The sequence below is a fragment of the Procambarus clarkii genome, chromosome 24, assembly GCF_040958095.1.
Source record: "Procambarus clarkii isolate CNS0578487 chromosome 24, FALCON_Pclarkii_2.0, whole genome shotgun sequence".
In the NCBI taxonomy this organism is placed as follows: Eukaryota; Metazoa; Arthropoda; class Malacostraca; order Decapoda; family Cambaridae; genus Procambarus; species Procambarus clarkii.
In genome coordinates, this window is record NC_091173.1 from 3,944,281 (window position 1) to 3,968,756 (window position 24,476).

A 24,476-nucleotide genomic window follows, 5' to 3' on the forward strand; every position below is an offset into this window, starting at 1 on the left:
TATGGAGTATTAGCTTAGGGCATCAGTCAATGTACATGGAGTTCTAGGCCTGATGGGGACCAATGAGCCAGAATCTAGTCCCATAGAAAAGCGCGAGAAGCAATGGCCTATAGCTACACTTTACATATAATTTAGAAATACTCTTATGTCTTACATCAACCAGGTCGGGCACCCAGAAAGATAGACGCCCCAAAATCCCCCCCAAAATCCCCCCCCCCCTAATCTGGTTAAGAATTGCTATCAAAGCCGAACAAATGGATAGAACTCCCCATGAAGAAAAAACAAGCAAACGAGCATAACGTCATTTCGTTACCAACGCGCCGCCGTCTGAGCAACTCCCCTCTTTCCGGGGAGGGGGGACGGGAGCCCCAGACCTTCCGCTGGCTACCCAAGCCTGCCATATTTTGGCTGATGTCGGTGGACTTCGGTTGTGTACCTCCAGCTCCACAATTTTTTATATGATTCTTTCTAATCTTCGGTGGTGTGCGAGCTAGGAGTATATTCACAAGTACTGGGGCTGCATGCGCTTAGGGTCCCCTTCATTGTTGTTTTAGATTTAGCTACTCAGAACCTTTCTTGCTGCCTTTCCCATGGACTCTTCCTTTTCTTTAAGGGCGGAGGGTGTGGAGGACGGCTCTGCCCTGGGGCCTCTTTTGCGGGCTCCCGGGGCTGTGGGGGATGCCTGCTAGCACTTCTGGGGTTGTTTGCCCCTGCCTGGGGTTTTCTGCTTCTGGGCTGAGTTTTTCGCCCATCTAGTCTGGTTGCTTCCTTCCCACTTTTGCTGGCGTGTTTTCGTATCTTTTGTGTCGGTCACAGCCCCCGGTTCTGGTGGCCATTTTCTTTCTGCTGGTTTCCCCGGCGTGGCCACCAGGGCGGCACGGCGGTTTGTTTACATTCGTCTGGGGGTGAGTTTTTTCACCTCTTTTCAGGGGTTTTATTCTCCTGTTGTTGTTTCTTTGCTTTTCTGGTGTTTTCTGCCCGTCTTTTGCTCCTCTGGGAACATTTGGGTGCTGGTTTTTACACCAGGTTTTCCGTTTAATATCTGTTTTGGGTTTGGGCCCTAGGGTTTCGGCTCAGTGTCCCTGTCTGTACTTGCTCCCACACCTTGTTCCTCGGTTTTCGGTCTGTTTTGGCCGTTTCCCTGGGGGGAAACTAGTCTAGGGGCTGTGCCTTGCCTTTCTGTGGTGTATTTTCGCTGGCAAATGTGGTGGTTTGGGCTCCCCCTGATTCGATTCCGGTGTAACACTGTAAAAGTGTTTGGTTTAGTTTATTTAGAATATATATAGTACATGAGTCACAGACAGGGATTTTGGGAAGGCGCCAGCTTGGTCGGCCTGAGTTTCACACCTCTGAGAGTTAATGACCCCAAGTGACCTGAGGTCAGATCATGCGAATTTTACCTTACTTCTACTAATCTTATAATTGGAGCCTGGTAGCCTTCAAACATGCCGACGTTTAAGGAGTGGCTTGGTAGAGAGCCAGAGGCTATCTACTTGTGGGCGGAGTTAGCTACTAGGTTTCCCCAATATATACTCGGAGAACTATCGATTCGAGAGCATTAGCATTAACGAGACAGAAGAACGGCAGTCAGCAGAGCAGAGGAGACGGCCCTAGCAGGGAGGCTGTCGGCCGGCAGGGGGACAGTCTCTGTCAACTATAGACCCCCCCCTCTCTATCCAGTTATAGGCAGGCACTTGGTGAGTTGAACATTAAGGTGACTTGTCGTGTTTTACAAGTGTTGTGTGATGATCAGGGGCAGTCAGTTGTAGTGTTCTCAGATCCTTGGAGGATGACTCACTTTACATATATAGATCTTGAACATTGCTTAAATTATGATACTTAGTATATGAAATATAATTGAATTTATTATTTAAATGGCCTTTAACTGTGTCCCCTATGTTTGGAGTTGATACATGGTAATAACATCTTTTGAGAATATTGTGATACAGACAAGTTTCCATTCCTTGTCTTGTATGTAATGATCATGAATGGATGGTGGCAGCATTTCGTCTTCTACTATCTACTCTTCTACTTCTACCATCTACTATCTACTCTTCTTCCTCTCCCTCCACCCCTCTCTAAACTCTCACTTTCAACTAATGACCCTCCTCGCTCCTCCGACCTCTCTGCCTCTCACCCCAAACCCTCACTAATTACTTCACTATTCATTTCTTTCCTTTCGCTTTCTCTTATACGTTTGTGGCAATGATTCTGTATTCTAGAGTTCTCTCTAGAGTTTCGGGTATCTGATCCAGTTACGGCGCCTTGTAGTCTTAGCACCTAGATTGTAACGGGGGTTGGGGGAAATAACTCTATCTTGTCCATTATTCCACGCCCCAGTTAACTAACGAGGCCGGGGGAAACAGCTCTCTCTAGTCCGTTATTCCGTCCTCAGTTAGCTAACTATTCTAGAGCACCTCCAGAGTTCCTAGGGCAACCTCTCGTTCAACACCTTGTAACCTAGGTATTTGACTACCTAGGTGCTAAGACTACAAGGCGCCGTAACTGGATCAGATACCCGAAACTCTAGAGAGAACTCTAGAATACAGAATCATTGCCACAAACGTATAAGAGAAAGCGAAAGGAAAGAAATGAATAGTGAAGTAATTAGTGAGGGTTTGGGGTGAGAGGCAGAGAGGTCGGAGGAGCGAGGAGGGTCATTAGTTGAAAGTGAGAGTTTAGAGAGGGGTGGAGGGAGAGGAAGAAGAGTAGATAGTAGATGGTAGAAGTAGAAGAGTAGATAGTAGAAGACAAAATGCTGCCACCATCCATTCATGATCATTACATACAAGACAAGGAATGGAACTTGTCTGTATCACAATATTCTCAAAAGATGTTATTACCATGTATCAACTCCAAACATAGGGGACACAGTTAAAGGCCATTTAAATAATAAATTCAATTATTTTTCATATACTAAGTATCATAATTTAAGCAATGTTCAAGATCTATATATGTAACGTGAGTCATCCTCCAAGAATCTGAGAACACTACAACTGACTGCCCCTGATCATCACACAACACTTGTAAAACACGACAAGTCACTTTAATGTTCAACTCACCAAGTGCCTGCCTATAACTGGATAGAGAGGGGGGGGTCTATAGTTGACAGAGACTGTCCCCCTGCCGGCCGACAGCCTCCTTGCTAGGGCCGTCTCCTCTGCTCTGCTGACTGCCGTTCTTCTGTCACTTTAATGCTAATGCTCTCGAATCGATAGTTCTCCGAGTATATATTGGGGAAACCTAGTAGCTAACTCCGCCCACAAGTAGATAGCCTCCGGCTCTCTACCAAGCCACTCCTTAAACGTCGGCATGTTTGAAGGCTACCAGGCTCCAATTATAAGATTAGTAGAAGTAAGGTAAAATTCGCATGATCTGACCTCAGGTCACTTGGGGTCATTAACTCTCAGAGGTGTGAAACTCAGGCCGACCAAGCTGGCGCCTTCCCAAAATCCCTGTCTGTGACTCATGTACTATATATATTCTAAATAAACTAAATCAAACACTTTTACAGTGTTATACCGGGTTCCTTTGGGTTCTTAGGTTTCGTTCCAGAGGTTTCTTCCTCTTAGGCTCCTTTGTGGGTTCAGGGGGTTTTGTTTCCTCGTGTGTGACCCGGTTCTGCCTTAGGGGGTTCCGGGGTCGTTCTGGCTTGCAGGCTGATCTTTTTGGGTCTTGGCACGTGTTGTGGTCGTGCCAGGACTTTGGGGTTTGTTGTCGAGGTGGGCCTTTTAATGCAGTTGTGTGCCTTCTTTGCCTGGCCGGCATGGTGCTCTCTGCCCACTGGTCGGCGGCTTGTAATTTTCTTTTCACGTGTATGTGTGTGTGCACATTTACATGTGTACACTGTGTGTGTACACATGTGTATGTGCATACACATACACTTCACGCCTCAGAATGGCGTGAAGTCACCAGTGGAGTCCCACAGGGCTCTGTACTCGGACCTAATCCTGTTTCTGATATACGTAAATGATCTCCCAGAGGGTATAGACTCATTCCTCTCAACGTTTGCTGACGACGCCAAAATTATGAGAAGGATTAAGACAAAGGAGGACAGCTTGAGGCTTCAAGAAGACCTGGACAAGCTGCAGGAATGGTCAAACAAATGGTTGTTAGAGTTTAACCCAAGCAAATGTAATGTAATGAAGATAGGGGTAGGAAGCAGGAGACCAGATACAAGGTATCATTTGGGAGATGAAATACTTAGAGAGAGAGAGAGACCTGGGGGTTGATATCACGCCAGACCTGTCCCCTGAAGCTCATATCAAGAGGATAACATCAGCAGCATATGCCAGGTTGGCTAACATAAGAACGGCCTTTAGAAACTTGTGTAAGGAGTCTTTCAGAACATTATGTACCACATATGTCAGACCAATCCTGGAGTATGCGGCTCCAGCATGGAGTCCATATCTAGTCAAGCATAAGACTAAAATGGAAAAGGTTCAAAGGTTTGCCACCAGACTAGTACCCGAGCTGAGAGGTATGAGCTACGAGGAGAGACTACGGGAATTAAACCTCACTTCGTTTGAAGACAGAAGAGTTAGGGGGGGGGGGGACATGATCACCACATTCAAGATTCCCAAGGGAATCAACAGGGTTGATAAAGACAGGCTATTTAACACAAGGGGTACACACACACTAGGGGGACACAGGTGGAAACTGAGTGCCCAAATGAGCCACAGAGATATTAGAAAGAACTTTTTTAGTGTCAGAGTGGTTGACAAATGGAATGCATTGGGAAGTAATGTGGTGGAGGCTGACTCCATACACAGTTTCAAGTGTAGATATAATAGAGCCCAATAGGCTCGGGAACCTGTACACCTGTTGATTGACGGTTGAGAGGCGGGAGCAAAGAGCCAGAGCTCAATCCCCCCAAGCACAACTAGGTGAGTACAACTAGGTGAGTACACACGTGTGTGTAACATACCTTGTATGTGTATATACATAATGTGTATATGTGTACCTTTTCTTTCGGAGGGGGTTCTGTTCCCTTCTCTGTTGACGGGGCGCTGGGGGAGCAGCTTGGTCTGTTGACTCGCATGGTCCCGCAGGTAGTGGGCGCTTTTGGTTGTCTTCCGGTCTCTGGTGGCGGCGGTGGACGGCTTCTCCCCCTATGGGGGGTTCTGGGCTGGCGGGGTGGGCTTCTTCCCCTACGCCTCGTCATGTCATCATAATGGGTGCGTTGGACGTGGTTGATCCACCACATCCTTCTGGGGTTCCCGTTGGGTTCGTTTCTCCGGGGATCTTGTGTTGGTATGAGGACGGTGCTGTGACTCAGTTTCTACAGGCGGCCTTGTCTAGTTGCCGTCCTCTATCAAATTTTAGTTTTCCTGGGTGGCCGTTCTCGGGCCTCTTGGAAGAGTCGTGTCAGGGTTCGGGGTTCTTCTGGTCGAGGTGGGCCCTTGGTGCCAGTGTCTGAGTTTGCGTTGTCTGGATAGTATAAATGCTCGCTCTGCTCGTTGGCCGGCTTCTCATAAGGGGTGTCAGCCCTTTTGCTGGTCTCTTCGTTGACAGGGTGCTGGAGGTGGGGGGTGGGCTGGCTTTGTTTGCCCATGCTTGGTCTCACGATCCATTGGTGCCGATGAAGCTGCCCGTGGGCAGCTTCGGGGGCTGCCCTGTTCGGATGGGGATCGGAGGCATTCGAGACGGTTCCTCCTGCCGAGGCTTCTGGGTCCTACCAGCAGGCCCCCTTCTTGTCAACCTTTCTCCTGGACTCTGCCTTTTCTTCATGGGTAGAGGGTATGGAGAACTGCTCTGTCCCGGGCCCTGACTTGGGGGGATCCCAGGGCTGTGGAGGAGTCGACCTGGGGGGTCTTGGGCCCCCTTTGACCCCAATTGGGTGTTGGTGCCCTCTTTGCACCAACTTGTTGTTTGTGGAAAGCTTGTTTGTTGTTGCAGGGGGAGGGGTTTTCTTACCCCCAACCCCCCACCCCTTTCTTTCCTGCGTGAGTATGATTTGGGTTCGGCTCCTCCCTGGGTTCGGCTCCTCCCTGGATTCGGTTCTGGGCCCCTTTGGATACCTCGGCCCCCGTCTTTCCGGAGGTTTTCTGCTTCTTGTATCTCCTTGCAGGAGATTTGGAGACTCTTGCTGCTGAACTCCTGTGAGACCCGGATTCCGCCTCTATTATGGATCTGTCCTCTTCTGAGTTCGGTTCTTCCCCGTATTGGGTGTGTTTGGAGGTTCCGGAGTCTTGTTAGCTGCCCCTTCTTTTCGTTGGGGGCAAGGCATTGGTTCTGTCGGTCCTGCACGCTTGAGTGGCGAGAAACCTCTGCCGTTCTGCAGGTTTACCTGGTGGACGAGTTTGAGCGCCTTAATGTGTGCTTATTCGCACCTGTGCTTTCTTGGAATATTGGCCATGTGCAGCTGCACATTTAGGTTCCTTCCCTTTCAGCATCCTAGGTTACAGAGGATTTGCACTCTTGTGGGCATTTGGCCTCAGTCTTGCAGTTCTTTTACTTTCTCGAGCTATCCCTTTCCAGCCTGGCTTGAGGAGGATGTGGAGGCGTTGAATGCTGGGCCTTTGTCTGGGGTACTGACTTTGGCGGCTAGGGCATCGGCTGCACTATTGAAGCTCTTTGCCCCTATCCTGAAGGAGGCAGTGTCTCTGTTCTTTGCTTCTCGCCTCGCGTGCTGTCAGGCTACTATGCTCATCCTCTCTTTGGAATTCGCTTGGAACCTGGCTCTTAGGTTTTCATCTCCGTTTTGCCCATTACTGTTTGCCTCATGGTAATTCTGTTTTTGCAGGCGGCTTCTTCTAGTTGTCGTCCTATGTCGGACTTGTTGGTTCTCCGGGGCGGCCTTTCTCTGCCTTCTCAGAAGGGCCGTGCTAAGGCTCGGGGTTCCACTGGTCGAGGTGGGCCATTGGTGCCAAACCTCACTCGAGGACAGAAAATGCTATGACCTCAGCTGCCCATACTTTCACGTGAAAGACAGAATACTACATAAAGAGTGGGAAGCAGGCAAGAAATATTGCCGGAACAACCGTGGACATTTTCAAGAGGAAACTAGATTTATTCCTCCAAGGAGTGCCGGACCAACTGGGCTGTGGTGGGTATGTGGGCCTGCGGGCCGCTCCAAGCAACAGCCTGGTGGACCAAACTCTCAAAAGTCGAGCCTGGCCTCGGGCCGGGCTTGGGGAGTAGAAGAACTCCCAGAACCCCATCAACCAGGTATCAACCAGGTATCAACCAGGATAATGAATTTGGAGGAAACTCGATAATTTTTTTATACCAAACCGAAAGATATTTCAAAAGGAGGGGCATAGAGAATGTATGGAACTGGAAGGCCAGACCCACTTGCATACCAGAATTACAGATACAATTACTCACCAAAAGGGAGCTACAACTAAGACAGACAACTGCTCCATAACAATCAGCACTGGTCAGAACAAACTCAATATGTCCAAGCATAATGGGCTTGCCGAAAAAGTCTTCCAGTCCAACTGTCCCTAATAGAGTAACCTCATTCATCTTTGCCAACATACAAGGACTAAATACAAGAACAAACAACAAAGTACAGTTTATAAATGGCCTCCTCATGGAGTCTTCTTTGGAGACTTCAATCTACCCAGTTTAAAATGGAGAATAGTAAACAATAACATTATAGCAGGAAATCAACCTGGAAATAACCAACCACAGGTCAGAGAACTACTGAGATTCTGTGACAAGTTCTCGCTCAGTCAGCAGATTACAGAACCAACTAGGAACGAAAACACGCTGGACCTGATATTCACGAACAATGAGGAGCTAATCAGGGACATTACTGTCTCAGACACTACATACTCAGACCACAAGCTCATTGAAGTGCAAACTAACATTAATAATGGTAGTAGGCCCAAGAGAAAACAAGCGAGAAGGGTTATTCAATAAATTCAATTTTAATAATAAGAGGGTAGACTGGGAGAAAATAAACAGGGAACTTACAAGCATTCAATGAGAAAATGTTCTAAGAAATCAAAATCCTACACAAGGAATAGAAAAACTGACTTCTGAAGCATATGAAGTCTGAAACATGTTCCTGTGAGGAAAGCCAGAAAGAGGTCCAATGTAGAAAGAGAGCGCAGACGACATTACAAAAGGAGGAAGAAATTAACGGTAATGTTTAAGCAGACACAACTCTCCATACAAAAAAAGAAATAATTTAAACAGGGAGATTGAAGAAATCGAACAGAGACTGAAACATTCTTATCAGACTGAAGAAAGGCAACTAGAACAGAAAGCAATTCAAGAAATAAAGAAAAACCAAAATATTTCCTCATATACAGTATGCTAAATCAAAAGTGAAAACCACTGCCAGTATTGGACTTATTCGTATTAGTGAAGGTTCATACACTGAGGATGACAAAGAAATTAGTGAAATACTAAAAAAAACAGTATGAGGACATGTTTAGCACTCTGATACTCAGCATGAAAGTGGAAGATTCGGACAATTTCTTTATGAATGATATTCAAACATCTGTAAATATAACTGATATCAACACGAGCATGGCAGATTTTGAAAGAGAAATTGACAATATTCCCATGGAATTCAATATTTATAAATAAATGCAAAGTGTCAGTAGCACAGGCACTCGGTACAGTGTGGAGGAAGAGCGTGGACACGGGAGATACCAGATGCGCTTAAAGCAGCAGACATTGCCCCTCTACACAAGGGTGCTAGCAAAGCATTGGCGAAGAATTATAGACCAGTTGCACTAACGTCCCACATAATAAAAGTATTCGAGAGAGTTATCAGGAGTCAGGTCACTAGTTTCATGGAAACCAATGACCTCCACAATCCAGGCCAACGTGGATTTAGAGCAGGTAGATCATGCCTCTCACAGCTACTTGACCACTATGACAAAATCACTGAGGCATTAAAGGAAAAACATAATGCAGATGTCGTATACACAGATTTTGCAAAGCATTCGACAAATGTGACCATGGAGTGATTGTACACAAAATGAGGTCAATGGGTATAACTGGTAAAGTAGGACGCTGGATACTCAATTTCCTGTCGAACAGAGCACAAAGACTAACAGTCAATCAAGTAAAATAGAGTCCGAGCGCAGTTAAAAGCTCTGTACCTCAAGGTACAGTCCTTGCACCACTGCTGTTCCTTATTCTCATATCAGATATAGACAAAATCACAAGTCACAGCTTCGTGTCATCCTTTGCAGATGATACAAAAATCAGCGTGAAAATTACCTCTGCTGAAGACATTGATAAACTACAAACAGATATTAACAAAGTTTTCGATTGGGCAGCAGAAAATAACATGATGTTTAATGGTGATAAATTCCAGGTACTTAGATACGGCAAAAATGAGGATCTTAAACATAATACAGGGTACAAAACACAATCGAATCTGCCCATAGTAGGAAAACAACATGTCAAAGATTTGGGAATAATGATGTCCAACAACCTAACATTTAGGGAGCATAACCAAGCAAGTATTGCGTCAGCCAGAAAAATGATAGGATGGATTACGAGAACCTTCAAGTCCAGAGATGCCATCACAATGGTTGTACTCTTCAAATCACTTGTGTTGTCCCATCTTGAGTACTGCTCAGTACTCATTTCCCCCTTCAGAGCAGGATAGATTGCTAAAATAGAGGGAATACAGAGAACATATACAGCATGCATAGATGAGATAAAGCACCTAAATTATTAGGTTCATCTCAAAGCTCTCCAAATGTACTTACTAGAAAGGAGACGAGAGAGATACCAAATAATATACACACGGAAAGTACTGGAGGGACAGGTCCCAAATCTGCACAGTAAAATAACAACGTACTGGAGTGAACGACATGGAAGAAAATGCAGAGTAGAAACAGCGAAGAGCAGAGGTGCCAAGGGCACAATCAGAGAACACTATATGAACATCAGAGGTCCACGGTTGTTCAATGTCCTACCAGCGAGCATCAGAAATATTGCAGGAACAACCGTGGACATCTTCAAGAGGAAACTAGATTGTTTCCTTCAAGGAGTGCCGGACCAACCGGGCTGTGGTGGGTATGTGGGCCTGCGGGCCGCTCCAAGCAACAGCCTGGTGGACCAAACTCTCACAAGTCAAGTCTGGCCTCTGGCCGGGCTTAGGGAGTAGAAGAACTCTCAGAACCCCATCAACCAGGTATCAACTAGGAGTCAAATGCAGTATTTGGAGCTTTCACAGAAACCCATGCAGGGGAATTCTTGGACAATGAGATCTGAATTCCAGGATATAACCTATACAGGTGTGATTGGATAATTAGGTCACATGGAGGAGTGGGTCTGTATATTAGGGAAGACCTTGTATGTTCGGAGCTCCTTAACGTTACAAATGAGGTGGTAAAGGTACTGGGATTTAAAATAGAGAAAATAAACTTAGTGATTATTCTAATATACAAACTGCCAGATGCAACGGCTGAGGAATTCACAGAACAGAGAAACAAAATAGAGAATAGCCTTGATAATTTGGAGAACCCAATACCTGATATTATCTTCCTAGGTGACTTCAACTTACCTGGTCTCAGATGGAGAATAGCAAACAATAATATTATACCAGGAAATGTATTGGGACCTAATCAACCACAGATTAGAGAACTACTTAGTTTCTGTGACAAATTTTCACTCGACCAGCAGATATCAGAGCCAACGAGAAATGAAAGTATTCTAGATCTGGTCTTTACGGACAATGAAGACATAATCAGGGATATTACGATATCAGATACCACATATTCAGATCACAAGCTCATTGAAGTGCAAACGACCATCAATACTCAGAATAGATCTAAAACGTTAATCAAGCGAGAAGGGTTATTCAGTAAATTAAATTTTAATAATAAAAGGATAGACTGGGAGAAAATAAATGGGGAACTTACAAACATTCCATGGGAAACTGTTCTAAGTAATACAAGTCCTACAGAAGGAATTGAAAAACTGACTTTGGAAGCGTATCAAGTCTGTCTGAAACAAGTTCCTTTGAGGAAAGCCAGAAAGAGATCCAATGTAGAAAGAGAACGCAGACAGTAATTTAAAAGAAGGAAAAAATTAATGGAAATGCTTATGCAGACACGAATTTCCTGTCAAAGAAGGAATAATTTAAATAGGGAGATTGAAGAAATCGAGCGGAAATTGAAACACTCGTATCAAAATGAAGAAAGGCAGTTAGAACAGAAAGCAATTCAGGAAATAAAGGAAAATCCAAAATGCTTCTTCACATATGCAAAATCAAAAGCAAAAACCACTGCCAGTATTGGACCTATTCGTAGGAGTGAAGGTTCATGCATGGAGGATGACAAAGAAATTAGTGAAATCCTAAAAAAGTAGTATGAGGACATGTTCAGCACACCAATAAACATGAAAGTGGAAGATCCAGACAATTTCTTTATGCGTAATATCCAAACCCCTGTAAATATAACTGATATCAACATGAGCGTACTAGATTTTGAAAGAGAAATTGAAAACATGCCCATGCACTCAGCTCCAGGTCCAGATTCATGGAATTCAATATTTATAAAGAAATGCAAGGTGCCAGTAGCACAGGCACTCAGTACAGGCACTTGGAGCCGGTTGGCCGAGCGGACAGCACACTGGACTTGTGATCCTGTGGTCCCGGGTTCGATCCCGGGTGCCGGCGAGAAACAATAGGCAGAGTATCTTTCACCCTATGCCCTTGTTACCTAGCAGTAAAATAGGTACCTGGGTGTTAGTCAGCTGTCACGGGCTGCTTCCTGGGGGTGGAGGCCTGGTCGAGGACCGGGCCTCGGGGACACTAAAGCCCCGAAATCATCTCAAGATAACCTCAAGATAGTGTGAAGGAAGAGCTTGGACACGGGGGAGATACCAGATGCACTTAAAGTAGCAGACATAGCCCCTCTACACAAGGGAGGGAGCAAAGCATTGGCAAAGTATTTGAGAGAGTGATTAAGAGTCAGGTCATCAATTTCATGGAGACCAATGACCTCCACAACCCAGGCCAACATGGAATTCGAGCGGGAAGATCGTGCCTCTCACAGCTATTTGATCACCACGACAAAGTCACTGAGGCATTAGAAGAAAAACAGAATGCTGATGTTGTATACACGGACTTTGCAAAGGCTTTTGATAAATGTGACCATGGAGTGATAGCACACAAAATGGGGTCAGGGGGAATAACCGGTAAAGTAGGATGCTGGATACTCAGTTTTCTGTTAAACAGGACTCAACGAGTAACAGTCAATCATATAAAATCGAGTCAAAGTGCAGTTAAAAGCTCCATACCTCAGGGTACAGTCCTTGCACCACTGCTTTTCCTTAAAAATACAAGTCACAGTTTCGTATCATCCTTTGCAGATGACACAAAAATCAGTATGAAAATTACCTCGGCTGAAGACATTGAAAAACTTCAAGCAGATATTAATAAAGTTTTTGACTGGGCAACAGAAAATAACATGATGTTTAACAGTGATAAATTCCAGGTACTCAGGTACAGTAAAAATGAGGACCTTAAACATAATACAGGGTACAAAACACAATCAAATGTGCCCATAGTAGGAAAGCAGCATGTAAAGGATTTGGGAATAATGATGCATGATGACCTAACATTTAGGGAGTATAACCAAGCAAATATTGCGTCAGCCAGAAAAATGATAGGATGGATTACGAGAACTTTCAAATCCTGGAATCGCATCACAATGGTTGTACTATACAAATCACTTGGGTTGTCCCGTCTTGAGTACTGCTCAGTACTCACTTCCCCCTTCAGAGCAGGAGAGATTGCTAAAATAGAGGGAATACAGAGAACATATATGACATACATAGGCGCAATAAAGTGCCTAAATTATTGGGATCGTCTCAAAGCTCTCCAAATGTACTCACTAGAAAGGAGACGAGAGAGATACCAAATAATATACACGTGGAAGATGCTGGAGGGCCAAGTACCAAATCTACACAGTAAAATAACAACGAACTGGAGTGAACGATATGGAAGAAAATGCTGAATAGAACCAGTGAAGAGCAGAGGTGCCATAAGCACAATCAGAGAACACTGTATAAACATCAGAGGTCCACGGTTGTTCAACACCCTCCCAGCAAGCATAAGAAATTTTGCCGGAACGACAGTGGACATCTTTAAGTGGAAACTAGATTGTTTTCTCCAAGGAGTGCCGGACCAACCGGGTTGTGGTGGGTATATGTGGACCTGCGGGCTGCTCCAAGCAACAGCCTAGTGGACCAAACTCTCACAAGTCAAGTCTGATCTCGGCCGGGCTTGGGAAGTAGAACTCCCAGAACCCCATCAACCAGGTATCAAGCAGGTACCAGCTTCGGAGCCGGCGTCGTGTGGTCGGTACAATGATCAATCTGTTCAGCTGTTGGTTTCTCGTAAGGCTCGTCGGCCCTTTCGTGGTCCGCCCTATTGACGGGGCATTGGGGGGGAGGCTCATTCAGATTGCTCATGCTTGGTCCCACAATTTGTGGGCGTTTTTGGTCGTGTCGTCCGGCCTGTGGTGGGGTTGAGCGGCGGCTCCTCATTCGGGGGGATTCTGGGCTGGCGGGGCAGGCTTCTTCCCCTGCACTTCATTGGGTCATCTTGGAGTGGGTGCGCTTGGGAGTTATCGAAACGACCCCATCCCCTCAAGTGGATTTCCTGCCTGTTTCCAGTGCCCAAACAGGACTGTGCGGCTATGTGGTTCATTCTGGATTTGTCCCATCTGAACCCCTGGATTCCTTGCCCCTCCTTTTGGATGACTACTCTCTCAAGTACGGGTGCCTGGATGGTGTCCCTGGACCTCACGGATGCATATTGGCACTTTCCTATTCATCCGGGGTTCGGGGACTGGTTAGGTTTCGTGGTGAGGCGTCATGCTTACTGCTTTCATTGCCTTTTGGCTTCAATCAAGCACCTGGTGTATTCGGGCATCTTACCAGGTCTTACTCCTCCCCTGCTCCGGGATCCTCCACGTCTGGAACCGGGGTTGAGCTGCCCTCGAAACCCTCTGCTTCTGGAAAAAAAGCAGAGTCTACCGGAAAGCAGGTATGAAGGGGGTCCCACTGGCGCAACTCAAAAGCTCCGGCAGGAGGAAAAGGCTCGAATGCCTCCGCCGCTGCTCCGGAAGGGGCAATCCCAAAAGCCGCCCGAGTCTTGCCACCAGGCAAACCCTGCCCCGACTCCCAAACCCTTACACATTTTGGGAGCCAGGAGCAGGAGGGGATGAGCAGAAAGAACCACAGTGGGGAAAAGGCTAGAGTGCATGGACGAAACCCCCAAGTCTGGGTCCCTATAACCAAAGCAGGGCAGCTGCGGGGTATCTGGAAAGGCAACCAACCTCACACGTAGCATCCTAGTCCTTGCATGCAACATTGAAGCTGCCTGCACCTGAATATCAGTCTCAGTGGACTGGGTGAATTGGAGTACAAGCAAAGAACACCGCTCGCAGGACTACGGGCCAAAGGTGTCATTGGCCCAACAGGCAGCATGGTGAATGCAAAGACGGTGAGTGTCATCCTGAGAAAGAGGACAGAGCAACCTTCAAACTCGCACAAAGCGAGGTGGGACTCGGATGTCTCCTCCATGTGGTTCTGTGATCCTGTGGTCCTGGGTTCGATCGCAGGCGCCGGCGAGAAACAATGGGCAGAGTTTCTCTCATCCTATGCCCCTGTTACCTAGCAGTAAAATAGGCACCTGGGTGTTAGTCAGCTGTCACGGGCTGCTTCCTGGGGGTGGAGGCCTGGTCGAGGACCGGGCTGCGGGGACACTAAAAAAAAAAAAAAAGCCCCGAAATCATCTCAAGAAAATCATCTCAAGATCCATCGGACCACTAAGCCCCAAGGGGGTTTCCAGGGCCCTTAGGCTGACTGCTAAGGGAAGCCCAGGAGAGTTACTGCTAGCCGGTTATCCCAGAGCTATCAAGCAAACAAACTAAAAGCTGAACCCCCCCCCCCTCCTTCTGCGATGTGTGTAAGCACGGGGACCTAGTGGAGGGCCACCAAAACCATACAATTGGTCCTGCTGCCACACCAGGCAGACCCCACCAGGCAAAACAAAAGAAAAACAAAAGAAAACCCCCGCAAAAGCACAACGTCTGCATGTGAACAGCTATACGTGTATCAGACAGCAGCACAGTACCTTGTGCCCCAGCCAGTAATGAAACCAACTCTTAACCTAGTTCAAACATGAGCAAGAACCACCCACACTGAACCCCAAGGCCGGGCAATCACTGAGCAGCGACAGAACCTCGTGGAGGTAGTTCCCGAACGGCTCAGGGAAGATATCCCTAGGCCGCAGGGCCATTACCTACAGGGCACCTAGGGAAGGTAGCCTTAGGTGCATGCAGCCCCAGTACTCTTGTATTACTTCTGGCTCGCACACCTGGCCAGGTCTGGGATCCCCCCGTCCCCATCCTTAGGGGAGGTGGGTTGTGCAGACGGATGCATGGCAGTTGTGGTGTACTTGTTTACTTGTTTTTGATTGGGGGAGTTCTGCTTGCTAGTTCGGCTTTTGGTTTGCAAATTTTTGACCAGCAGTAGTTTGTTTTGGAATTCCTACCTTTCTAGGTGCCTGACCTGGTAGATGGCAGACAAAGATTGCTTCCAATTACACGGGGGTGTCTTTAGGCCATTGCTTCTCGTGCCTCTTCTTGAGGGGGGCCAGGTTCTGGCTCTGGTCCCCAGTAGGCTTAGAACTCCGTTGATTGACTGTTGCCACAGTCTAATATGTGCACATCAGCCCGGTATAGCTCTGGCGAGCCTCCGGGTCTTCCCCAGAAAATGGCGTTTCATCACATTCAATCCTGGTTTTTTCAACAACAACCTCTTCTTTTATGCATTCCATCTGCTGACCACCTGTTCAGGGTACGATAATTTCCTTACATCTCTAATTCGATTTTACAGTACTGTATATGCAGTTTCCATTGATATCCCACTTGTCCTACCCCCCCTTTTTAATTTTAATATTTCCTTTGACCACATTGTCCATTCCCCTCAGGATCTTGTATGTTGTGATCATGTTACCTGTTTCTCATCTTCTCTAACATCGTGAGGATGAGTTTCTCAACTTGTCCTCATAGCCAAGCCCTCTCCATTATGGTACAGGCAGCGATACCAATTTTGCTGACATTTCATTCATTTACTTATTGTACTCTGTAATTTATTCAGTCTAGTACTTGGAAATTCTAAATATACCCCTTTGGTGAGGTACAGCTGTTATTACTCTTTATTGGCTCGGGTCCATCTTGTAGACTTCCAGCCATGTCTCAGTTTTATTGCACAATCTTGTAAGTATTATTTTACAATATTTTCTTTAACCAGTAATGTCTGTCAAGCCTTCAACTACTGGTATAATGAGAATGAAACATGTTGTATTGCCAATTCTGAAGAAATAAAAGATAATTACAAAATCAGAATTTGGCACTCCGTGTATTCATTCCAGACTTGTCCATTGTACCTGAGGAAGAATGTCTAACTGGTAGTGTCAGAGGTGTGTTGTGGTGTCAGATGTTGTACTGGTAGTGTCAGAGATGTATTGTGGTGTCAGATGTTGTACTGGTAGTGTCAGAGGGGTGTTGTGGTGTCAGATGTTGTACTGGTAGTGTCAGAGGTGTGTTGTGGTGTCAGATGTTGTACTGGTAGTGTCAGAGGTGTGCTGTGGTGTCAGATGTTGTACTGGTAGTGTCAGAGGTGTGTTGTGGTGTCAAAGATGTTGTACTGGTAGTGTCAGAGGTGTGTTGTGGTGTCAGATGTTGTACTGGTAGTGTCAGAGGTGTGTTGTGGTGTCAGATGTTGTACTGGTAGTGTCAGAGGTGTGTTGTGGTGTCAGATGTTGTACTGGTAATGTCAGAGGGGTGTTGTGGTGTCAGATGTTGTACTGGTAGTGTCAGAGATGTGTTGTGGTGTCAGATGTTGTACTGGTAGTGTCAGAGGTGTGTTGTGGTGTCAGATGTTGTACTGGTAGTGTCAGAGGTGTGTTGTGGTGTCAGATGTTGTACTGGTAGTGTCAGAGGTGTGTTGTGGTGTCAGATGTTGTACTGGTAATGTCAGAGGGGTGTTGTGGTGTCAGATGTTGTACTGGTAGTGTCAGAGATGTGTTGTGGTGTCAGATGTTGTACTGGTAGTGTCAGAGGTGTGTTGTGGTGTCAGATGTTGTACTGGTAGTGTCAGAGGTGTGTTGTGGTGTCAGATGTTGTACTGGTAGTGTCAGAGATGTGTTGTGGTGTCAGATGTTGTACTGGTAGTGTCAGAGGTGTGTTGTGGTGTCAGATGTTGTACTGGTAGTGTCAGAGGTGTGTTGTGGTGTCAGATGTTGTACTGGTAGTGTCAGAGGTGTGTTGTGGTGTCAGATGTTGTACTGGTAGTGTCAGAGATGTGTTGTGGTGTCAGATGTTGTATTGGTAATGTCAGAGGGGTGTTGTGGTGTCAGATGTTGTACTGGTAGTGTCAGAGGTGTGTTGTGGTGTCAGAGGTGTGTTGTGGTGTCAGAGGGGTGTTGTGGTGTCAGGAGTGGCACTGGCTATGTTAATGGTGTTAATGGTATGTTGTAATTGCCTAGTTGTATTTGTGGGGAATCAGCCATGGCTCTTGGGTTCCCGCCCAATTTTTAATGGCCTGCTGTATTCCATTTGGATATTCTGTTTACACCTGTGTTCCCTTCTTTGTGTACCACCCCTGTTGAACAGTCTGTGTTTGTCTGCCATATCAATTTCCCTGAGTAATTTGTATGTGATAGTCATTTCTCTCCAGTTTCTGTTCCTGTGATGTGTTTTCTGGGGGGAGCCCTGTCGGCTCCTCGGAGCTATACCAGGCTGATATGCTAATGTCAGGTTTTGGCATCGGTCATGTGTGTGAAGTTCTTAGGGCCTACCAGGGACCACGGCCAGAACCTGGCCCCCTCAGAGAAGCAAGGGGAGCAATGCCCTATAGAAACCCCCGTGTGGTTGGAAGCATTCTGTCTGCCATCGACCGGGTCAAACATTCAGAAAGGTAAGCATCCCAAAACAAACCCCTGTTCTGGTGAAAAGTGCTCCCAAAAGCCGAACTAGTGGATAAAACAAGCAAACAAGTATGACATCACATGTCACCGCGCCGCTGTCTGCGCAGCTCCCCCCTTCCTGGGAGGGGGAAGGGGGTGCCCCAGACCTCTCACTCCGGCTATCCACTCATCAGTTCTTCGGCTGATGCTAAAGGCACCGGTTGTGTGCTCCGGCTCCAGTGGTTGTTTCAGCACTGTGCCTAGAGTGTGGTGTCTGTCTTCTAAGTAGTGTGTGAGCCAGGAGTGAGTCTCCAGTACTCAGGCTGCATGCGCCTAGGGTTGCTTTCCCTAGGTGCCCTGTAAGTACTGCCCTTGGGGCTTGGGGTTACCTTCCACAAGTTCCTTGGGTCCTGCTTCGGCTAGGCCGTCTACTTTTTGGTTTTTGGCCGCCCTTTGTGTGAGGGGGGCTTCTGTCTCCCTTGTTCGTCTTAGGGTAAGGGGCAGTTTGCACTGGTAGGGTACAGGGTACTGTGCAGCTTGTTTTTACCAATCATAAAGGCCGGCTCTGTTCCGCCTGAGTACGCTGTCCTCTTCTGGGGGTTTTCTTTTTCCTTTTTGTTTGTCTACCTGGTGGGGGGTCTGCCTATAGTTCTTGCCCCTTTGTACTGGATTCTCTTCCTTCTTCCAGTGGTTCCCCCTGCTAGGTCCCCGTGAGTGTACACGTCCCGGGGGTTCAGTTCTTAGAAGGTTGTTTGGTAGACATGGGCGCCGGTTAGCAGTACCCTGCCTGGGATTACCTGAGCGCGAGTCCTCTTATAGTAAACGCTCAGGACCCTGGGAAACCCCTAGAGAGAGTGTGGGCCCGATGGATGTGGCCCCGGAGTCTTCCCCCACACTTTGTGCGAGTTTGAGGGTTGCTCTGTCCCCTTGTCTCAGGGTGACACTCGCTGTTTTGCCTCTGTCAGTTGCCTGTGGGGTCGGTGACACCTTCCGCCTGGGGTCCTGCGAGTTTTGTTGCTTGTTGTAACTCGGTTACCCAGTCTTCTGCGAACTAAGTGGGTGCAGGCAGCACAGCCGTTGTACGTTAAGTTTCGGTGGCAACGCGCTAGGTTGTTTCCTCCCGGAAGATCCGAGGCTGCCCCGTTTTGGTTGGTGGTCTTGTCGGTCCCCCCCCCCCCCTTCCTCCCTGCATCCGGGTCTTTACCGTCTGTAGGGTCTGGGCAGGGCTTCCATGGTTTTGAGACTCGGTTGGTCTCTGGGAATTACCCGTCCAGGGTAGCGACAGGGGCATTCGAGCCTGTTCCTCCAGCCGTGTTGTATGAGTCTGCCAGTGGGCTTCTTTCCTTTGTGTTTTTCACGGCTTCCCCGGTTTTTCTTGAGGCTGGAGCTTTGGGGGGACGGCTTGGCCCCGGGGCCTGCCATGTGGGTTCCCAGGGCTGGTGAAGGTCTGACTTGGGGGACTCTGGCCCCATTGGAACCCGCTGGGGCTTTTTTCCACCCTCTGGGCGGGGCTTGCGGTTTGGCGGAGTGGGGTTTTTCCTTCCCCACTCTCCGCACGATTTGTTGGGCGTCGGCCCTTCCCCGGGCACGGCTCCTTGTCCCTTATGCCCATTGGTTCCGTCCTGTCGGTGGGTGCTCTTCTCCGTTGTTCACCCCATTTAACTTGGGACGGGACTTCTCCGTCATGTTCCCCTCTTGTTGTGTTTCTGCATGACTTTTGGTCTCGGGTGCGACTGGGTTTCTCGGTGCTTTCGTCGTTTTTGCTTGCTTCTGTGTTCTCGAAGGTCTATGATGGTTTTTGCTCCTTCCTGTATTATTGGATCGCCAGTCGTCTGCCGGTGTGGCTTCCCTCCTGTCCTTTCTAAGGCTTGTTGGTCCTCTTCCGGGCTTCCTCTAGAGTTTTTGGCCCAGTCTCCTTCTTTTGTTCATGTATCTTCTCAGTGCTGTGTCTCGGCGCTGCTCGTTTTCTTTCCATACTCCTGGTCCGGGATGCCGGGTTGGGCTGCTTGAAGCCCAATTGGGTTACTGGTGGCTCGGTTGGATTCTGTTCGGTTCATTGGTTTCCTTGATTAGCTGGCTATGTGTGTCGTTACTCCTTTTTAATTTGTTGGCTTCTGTTCCCGTGCGTTGGGCTGTTTCTTCTCTTCAGCGAATCACCCGGGATACATCCTGTTGGGCTACTTTTCCTTCGTGTCCTGCGCATGCGTCATGGGAGTTTGTTTTGGTTCGGATGGTGTGCACCAGTGCTGAGGATCTCCGTCCATTTTCTCTAGTGTGTTTTGCCTCTCACTTGTCTCATTCTCCAGTCCGTGCCCCGTTTCTCCTGGGAGTGTTCTGGGGTGCCGCTATGGGGAGGACGCCGGGTTTTCCCTGCATTTTAGGTAGGGTGCGCCTCCGTCAACTCTCCCCTCCTCTTCTGCATGGGCAGCTCTGGCTTGCTTCCGCGGGTGGTGCTCCCGGTTCTCGGCTGCGGGTGCAGCCAAGGCCCTAGCCGCCTCAGGCGGCACCGGCCTTGTGACATTGTCTTGACCCTTCAATGCCATTGTTCTGCAGGTGAATTTATGCGGTCTTGCGTCTCCTTCGTCCAGGCGCTGGTTCGTTTTTGGGGGTACGAATGGGAGTATATACGTACATGAGTACATGGAACATACTAAGAGGGGTGCCTGCAGCAGGCCTATTGGCCTATACATGGCAGCTCTTGTTCTTAACCTCCCAATTCGGACGTCAGCCCGCAGGTGATTGCAGGAGGCCTCTCGCCCCATACGGGGCGGCTCCTGACTGTGCCCATCCAGTCCCTCTCCTATGCATGTCCTCCCATGCGGGCTTGGGGAGTAGTAGAACTCCCAGAACCCCATCAAGCAGGTATCAAGCAGGTTTCATGCTTGTGTTCGGGGCCCCCACCTCAACCGTGTTCCTTGGTGCATAAGTGGTGGTGCCTGTTGTGTGGTACATGTTCCTGTGTCAAGGGTGTTATGTGGTGATGTTTTGCTGCGATTTTTATACTGCGGTTGCGTATTGGAGTGTGCTTGTGGCGTTTTGTTTGGCCCTTCCGTGCTTCTTCCCGGGGCCTGCCTTGTTTGGGTTATTTGTTCCCATGCTTTTTGGGTCATCATTCCTTGCCGATCTTGCTGTACCTGGCTTAGCTTTTCCATGTACATTCCCATTGAAGTTCAGATGTTTATTCAGGTAATGTACATACTTACAAGGTGAGATACAAACATTGATGGAACATTGGATTCTCTGTTCTCCCCTAGTTGTCCTCCTCTAGTTGTCCTCCTCTAGTTGTACTTGCTGGGGTTGGACTTTGGCTCTTGGTCCCGCCTCTCCACTGTCGGTCGCTTAGTGTGCAGATTCCTGGGCCTGCTGGGCTCTCTTGTATCTACGTTTGACCCTGTCTGGAGTCAGACCCCGCCATTTTCTGCCTTCGCTGCGAGACGTTACTTCCGGTTGCATGTTGCATGTTACATGTTGCATTTTGCCTGTTGCGTGTTGCGTGTGGTGCATGTTGCTGGTGCGTGTGTGCATTGGTAATGTGTACCATGGTGACATGTGGTGCTTGTTACTGTGTTAGGATGTTGTGGTGTGACATTTTGCTTTAGTTTTGTGCCTGGCGTTGAGCTTTGGCTCTTTTGTCCTGCCTCTCCCCTGTCGCTTCCCTGTCATCTCCTGGCCTCTGTCAGGTCTGCACTTGCAGCTGTGGCTGTGTGTGGCTTTTTCAGGGTCTCACAGTGTTCCTTCTCTGGGGTCTCGCGTCAGGCCCGTCGTTTCCGATCTCCTGGCTCGCTCGCTCGCGTTGGGTGGTTTTCTGTTCGACAGACGTTCCAGCTCCGTCTTTGCCGGCTTGGGTTTCCGGCTCTGCCTCGGTGGTCGCGCTTGAGATCTTTCTGCGGCTCCACCTCTTCCTAGCCTTGGATGAACCTTGACGGGGCTGGTTGGGTTCTGACTTGAGCCTCTCACCTTTGGTAGGTGGTCTGGTGGCTTCGTTGTTGGTGTCCCACTTGCGTGCTTTTCTTGGCGGCAGTATGGGGTATTTTGGCGGTCCTTCCTTTTCCTTCTATCCCTTCTTAGGTGGCTGCGTTTGTTGGCATCGGCTTGGCTTTTCTGGTGGGGGTTGGGGGTCGTTGACTTCCCGCATACTGTCGCCTCGTTTTGAGCGGCGCTGGTGGATCCGCTTCGGCTTGCTTTCGGTCTTGGTGTTACATCTGCATCGTTCGTAAGCTGTCTTGTGCATTGTTTCACCTCCTGCCTGTTCTTGCGCCGCTTGGGCCGTCCTGGTCTCTGGACAGCATGCTCTTTCTTCTCTTAGGTTGGTGGTGGCCCCTTCGGTTCAGGTTTGTTTTGACGGCTCTTTTCCTGTTGGCATTTGCCTCTAGGGCTCAGGTCGCTGAGCTTCTTGCTCTCCTTCGGTCATGGCGTTTGGTTTGTTCGGTTGCAGCAGTCTCCCTCTTTTCTGGCACAGGGTGAGGCTGCTGCATTCTCGGGGGGGGGGGGGGGGGGGGGTCCTTGGTTTGTTGGTGATTGGTCGGTCAGGCCAGGGGTGCATCGTATTTTGTGTTCAGTTGCGGCCCTCCACTGTTATTTGCGCACCGCGGCTTCTGTGTCCTGGGCTCACTTTGGGTTGATCCGGTTTCGTTCCTCCCTGTTCGCGAATGAAGGTGTCCCGGGTCGTCTGCAGTGTTATTGCGGCTAGCCAGCCTGTGTTCTTTGCCCGTGCCCATGGCGTTCATGGATTCGCTGCTCTTGCTGCCGTCTTGGCGGCGTGTCCTTGCTGACTTCAGGCATGGGGCTTTTTGGCGGTCGTACAGGGGCTTGGCTGCTCCTTGTCTCGTGTCGTTCCCGGACCCGTTCGGGCCTGTGTCGCCTTGGGTTGGCAGTTGCTGCCAGTTGTCTTGCTTTCCGTTTAGGGGTGCGTGGTGTTCACCTCCCGGATCCGTCCCTTTGACCTTCCTCTGTGGGTAGTTAGCTCCGGGGAGCCGCCGGGGCTCCCCCCAGAAAACCAGTGTTGAATGTAATGAAACTCCATTTTGTGGGTGTGGCCCGGAGGCTCCCCGGCAACCCTCCCTCCCTCCCTCCGGTCAGTGGTTTTTCGCGTGTTTTGACATCCAACCTCAGAACTGATGGGTGGATAGTCGGCGTGAGAGCTCTAGGGCTGAGCAGACAGCGGCGCAGTGACGTATGACGTCATACTTGTTTGCTTGTTTTCTGTTATGGAGTTCTATCCACTAGTTCGGCTTTTGGTAGCAATTTTAACCAGAATAGGGGGTTGTTGTGGGATGCTTACCTTTCTGAATGTTTGACCCAGTTGATGGCAGACATAGAAGGCTTCCAACCACACGGGGGTTTCTATAGGCCATTGCTTCCCTTGCCTCTCTGAGGGGGGCCAGGTTCTGGCCGTGGTCTCTGGTAGGCCCTAGAACTCCATACACATGACTGATGCCAAAGTCTGACATTAGCATATCAGCCTGGTATAGTTCCGGGGAGCCTCTGGGTCACACCCAGAAAATGGCGTTTCATTACATTCAAAGCTGGTTTTTTTAACACCTGTTGTTTTTCCTCGTAGCTTGTATGTCTCATCTTTGGGGCAAGTTTGGTGGCATACCTCTGAACTTTCTTTAGCTTCATTTTTGTGCTTATTGAGATAAAAGCCTCCATGCTAGTGCCACATATTCCAGAACTGATCTGACATAAATGATAAACAATACTAAATTCTGAACAACTATGTTTAGATTTATATTATATTATATATTAATTTTTATATTAGCCAACCCTCCATTTGCAGCTAATGATATTCTTTTAATGTAGGGCTACTGTTGACAGGTTGGGGTCGTATCAACATCTTCCCGCCCCAAAAAATTTCTCTGTCCAGTTTCAATAGGGTTTCCTCTCCCATGTGATGCCTTGTGTCTAGTCTCTAATTCCACATACCTATCTTCATTACTTTGTACTTGTTGGAGTTGTACTTTAGTAGCCACTTGAAGGACCATATTTTAATTTTGTCATCTTGTCGGTTTGTGCAATCTTCAATTATATTTTCCTCCTTACAATTTTTGTGTTGTTGTCTGGTGGTGTGGAGTGCTTTGATATAGCCAGTGGCTTTGATGCTAGTTTTGACAGGTCTTAATTAATACCTGCAGTTTTATATTTACTTCTAGTTAATATTGTTCTGTATTTTCTTTATTTGTTATTATTTGTATTATTAAAATAGTATCAGTTTATGTAGTGAAACTCTGGATGTTCTGAACATCCAGCACCATCCAGGTACGTACTGTAATTTTTAATATTGTACTTTTCCAGCTGATATTATCTGCATGGGAGGTTAGCATTAGCATGTTTAGGTGTATATACACATACATGCATACATACGTAGATACACATGCTCAGTATGTTTATAGCATTTTAGCCCTTAGGCTGCGCTCCTGTTTTTATGACACAGCTGTGGTGTGCAGGAAAAAAAAAGTTAAAACAATTGCAAATGCAGCGATGGTGTCATCAATTCATGCTCCCCTTTGTACCCATGTCCCTATACTCTTTCCTTTGCCTTCTATGTCTTCTCTGTTTCCTCCTTACATTG

The 24,476-nt window shown here is 47.9% G+C and overlaps 1 protein-coding gene across 1 annotated transcript in view; it reads left to right on the forward strand.

Moving 5' to 3' along the window:
- Positions 1-24,476, forward strand: part of LOC123761793 (Nucleolar complex protein 1) — a 253,815-nt gene that overhangs the window by 117,831 nt on the left and 111,508 nt on the right. The window lies entirely within an intron of this gene.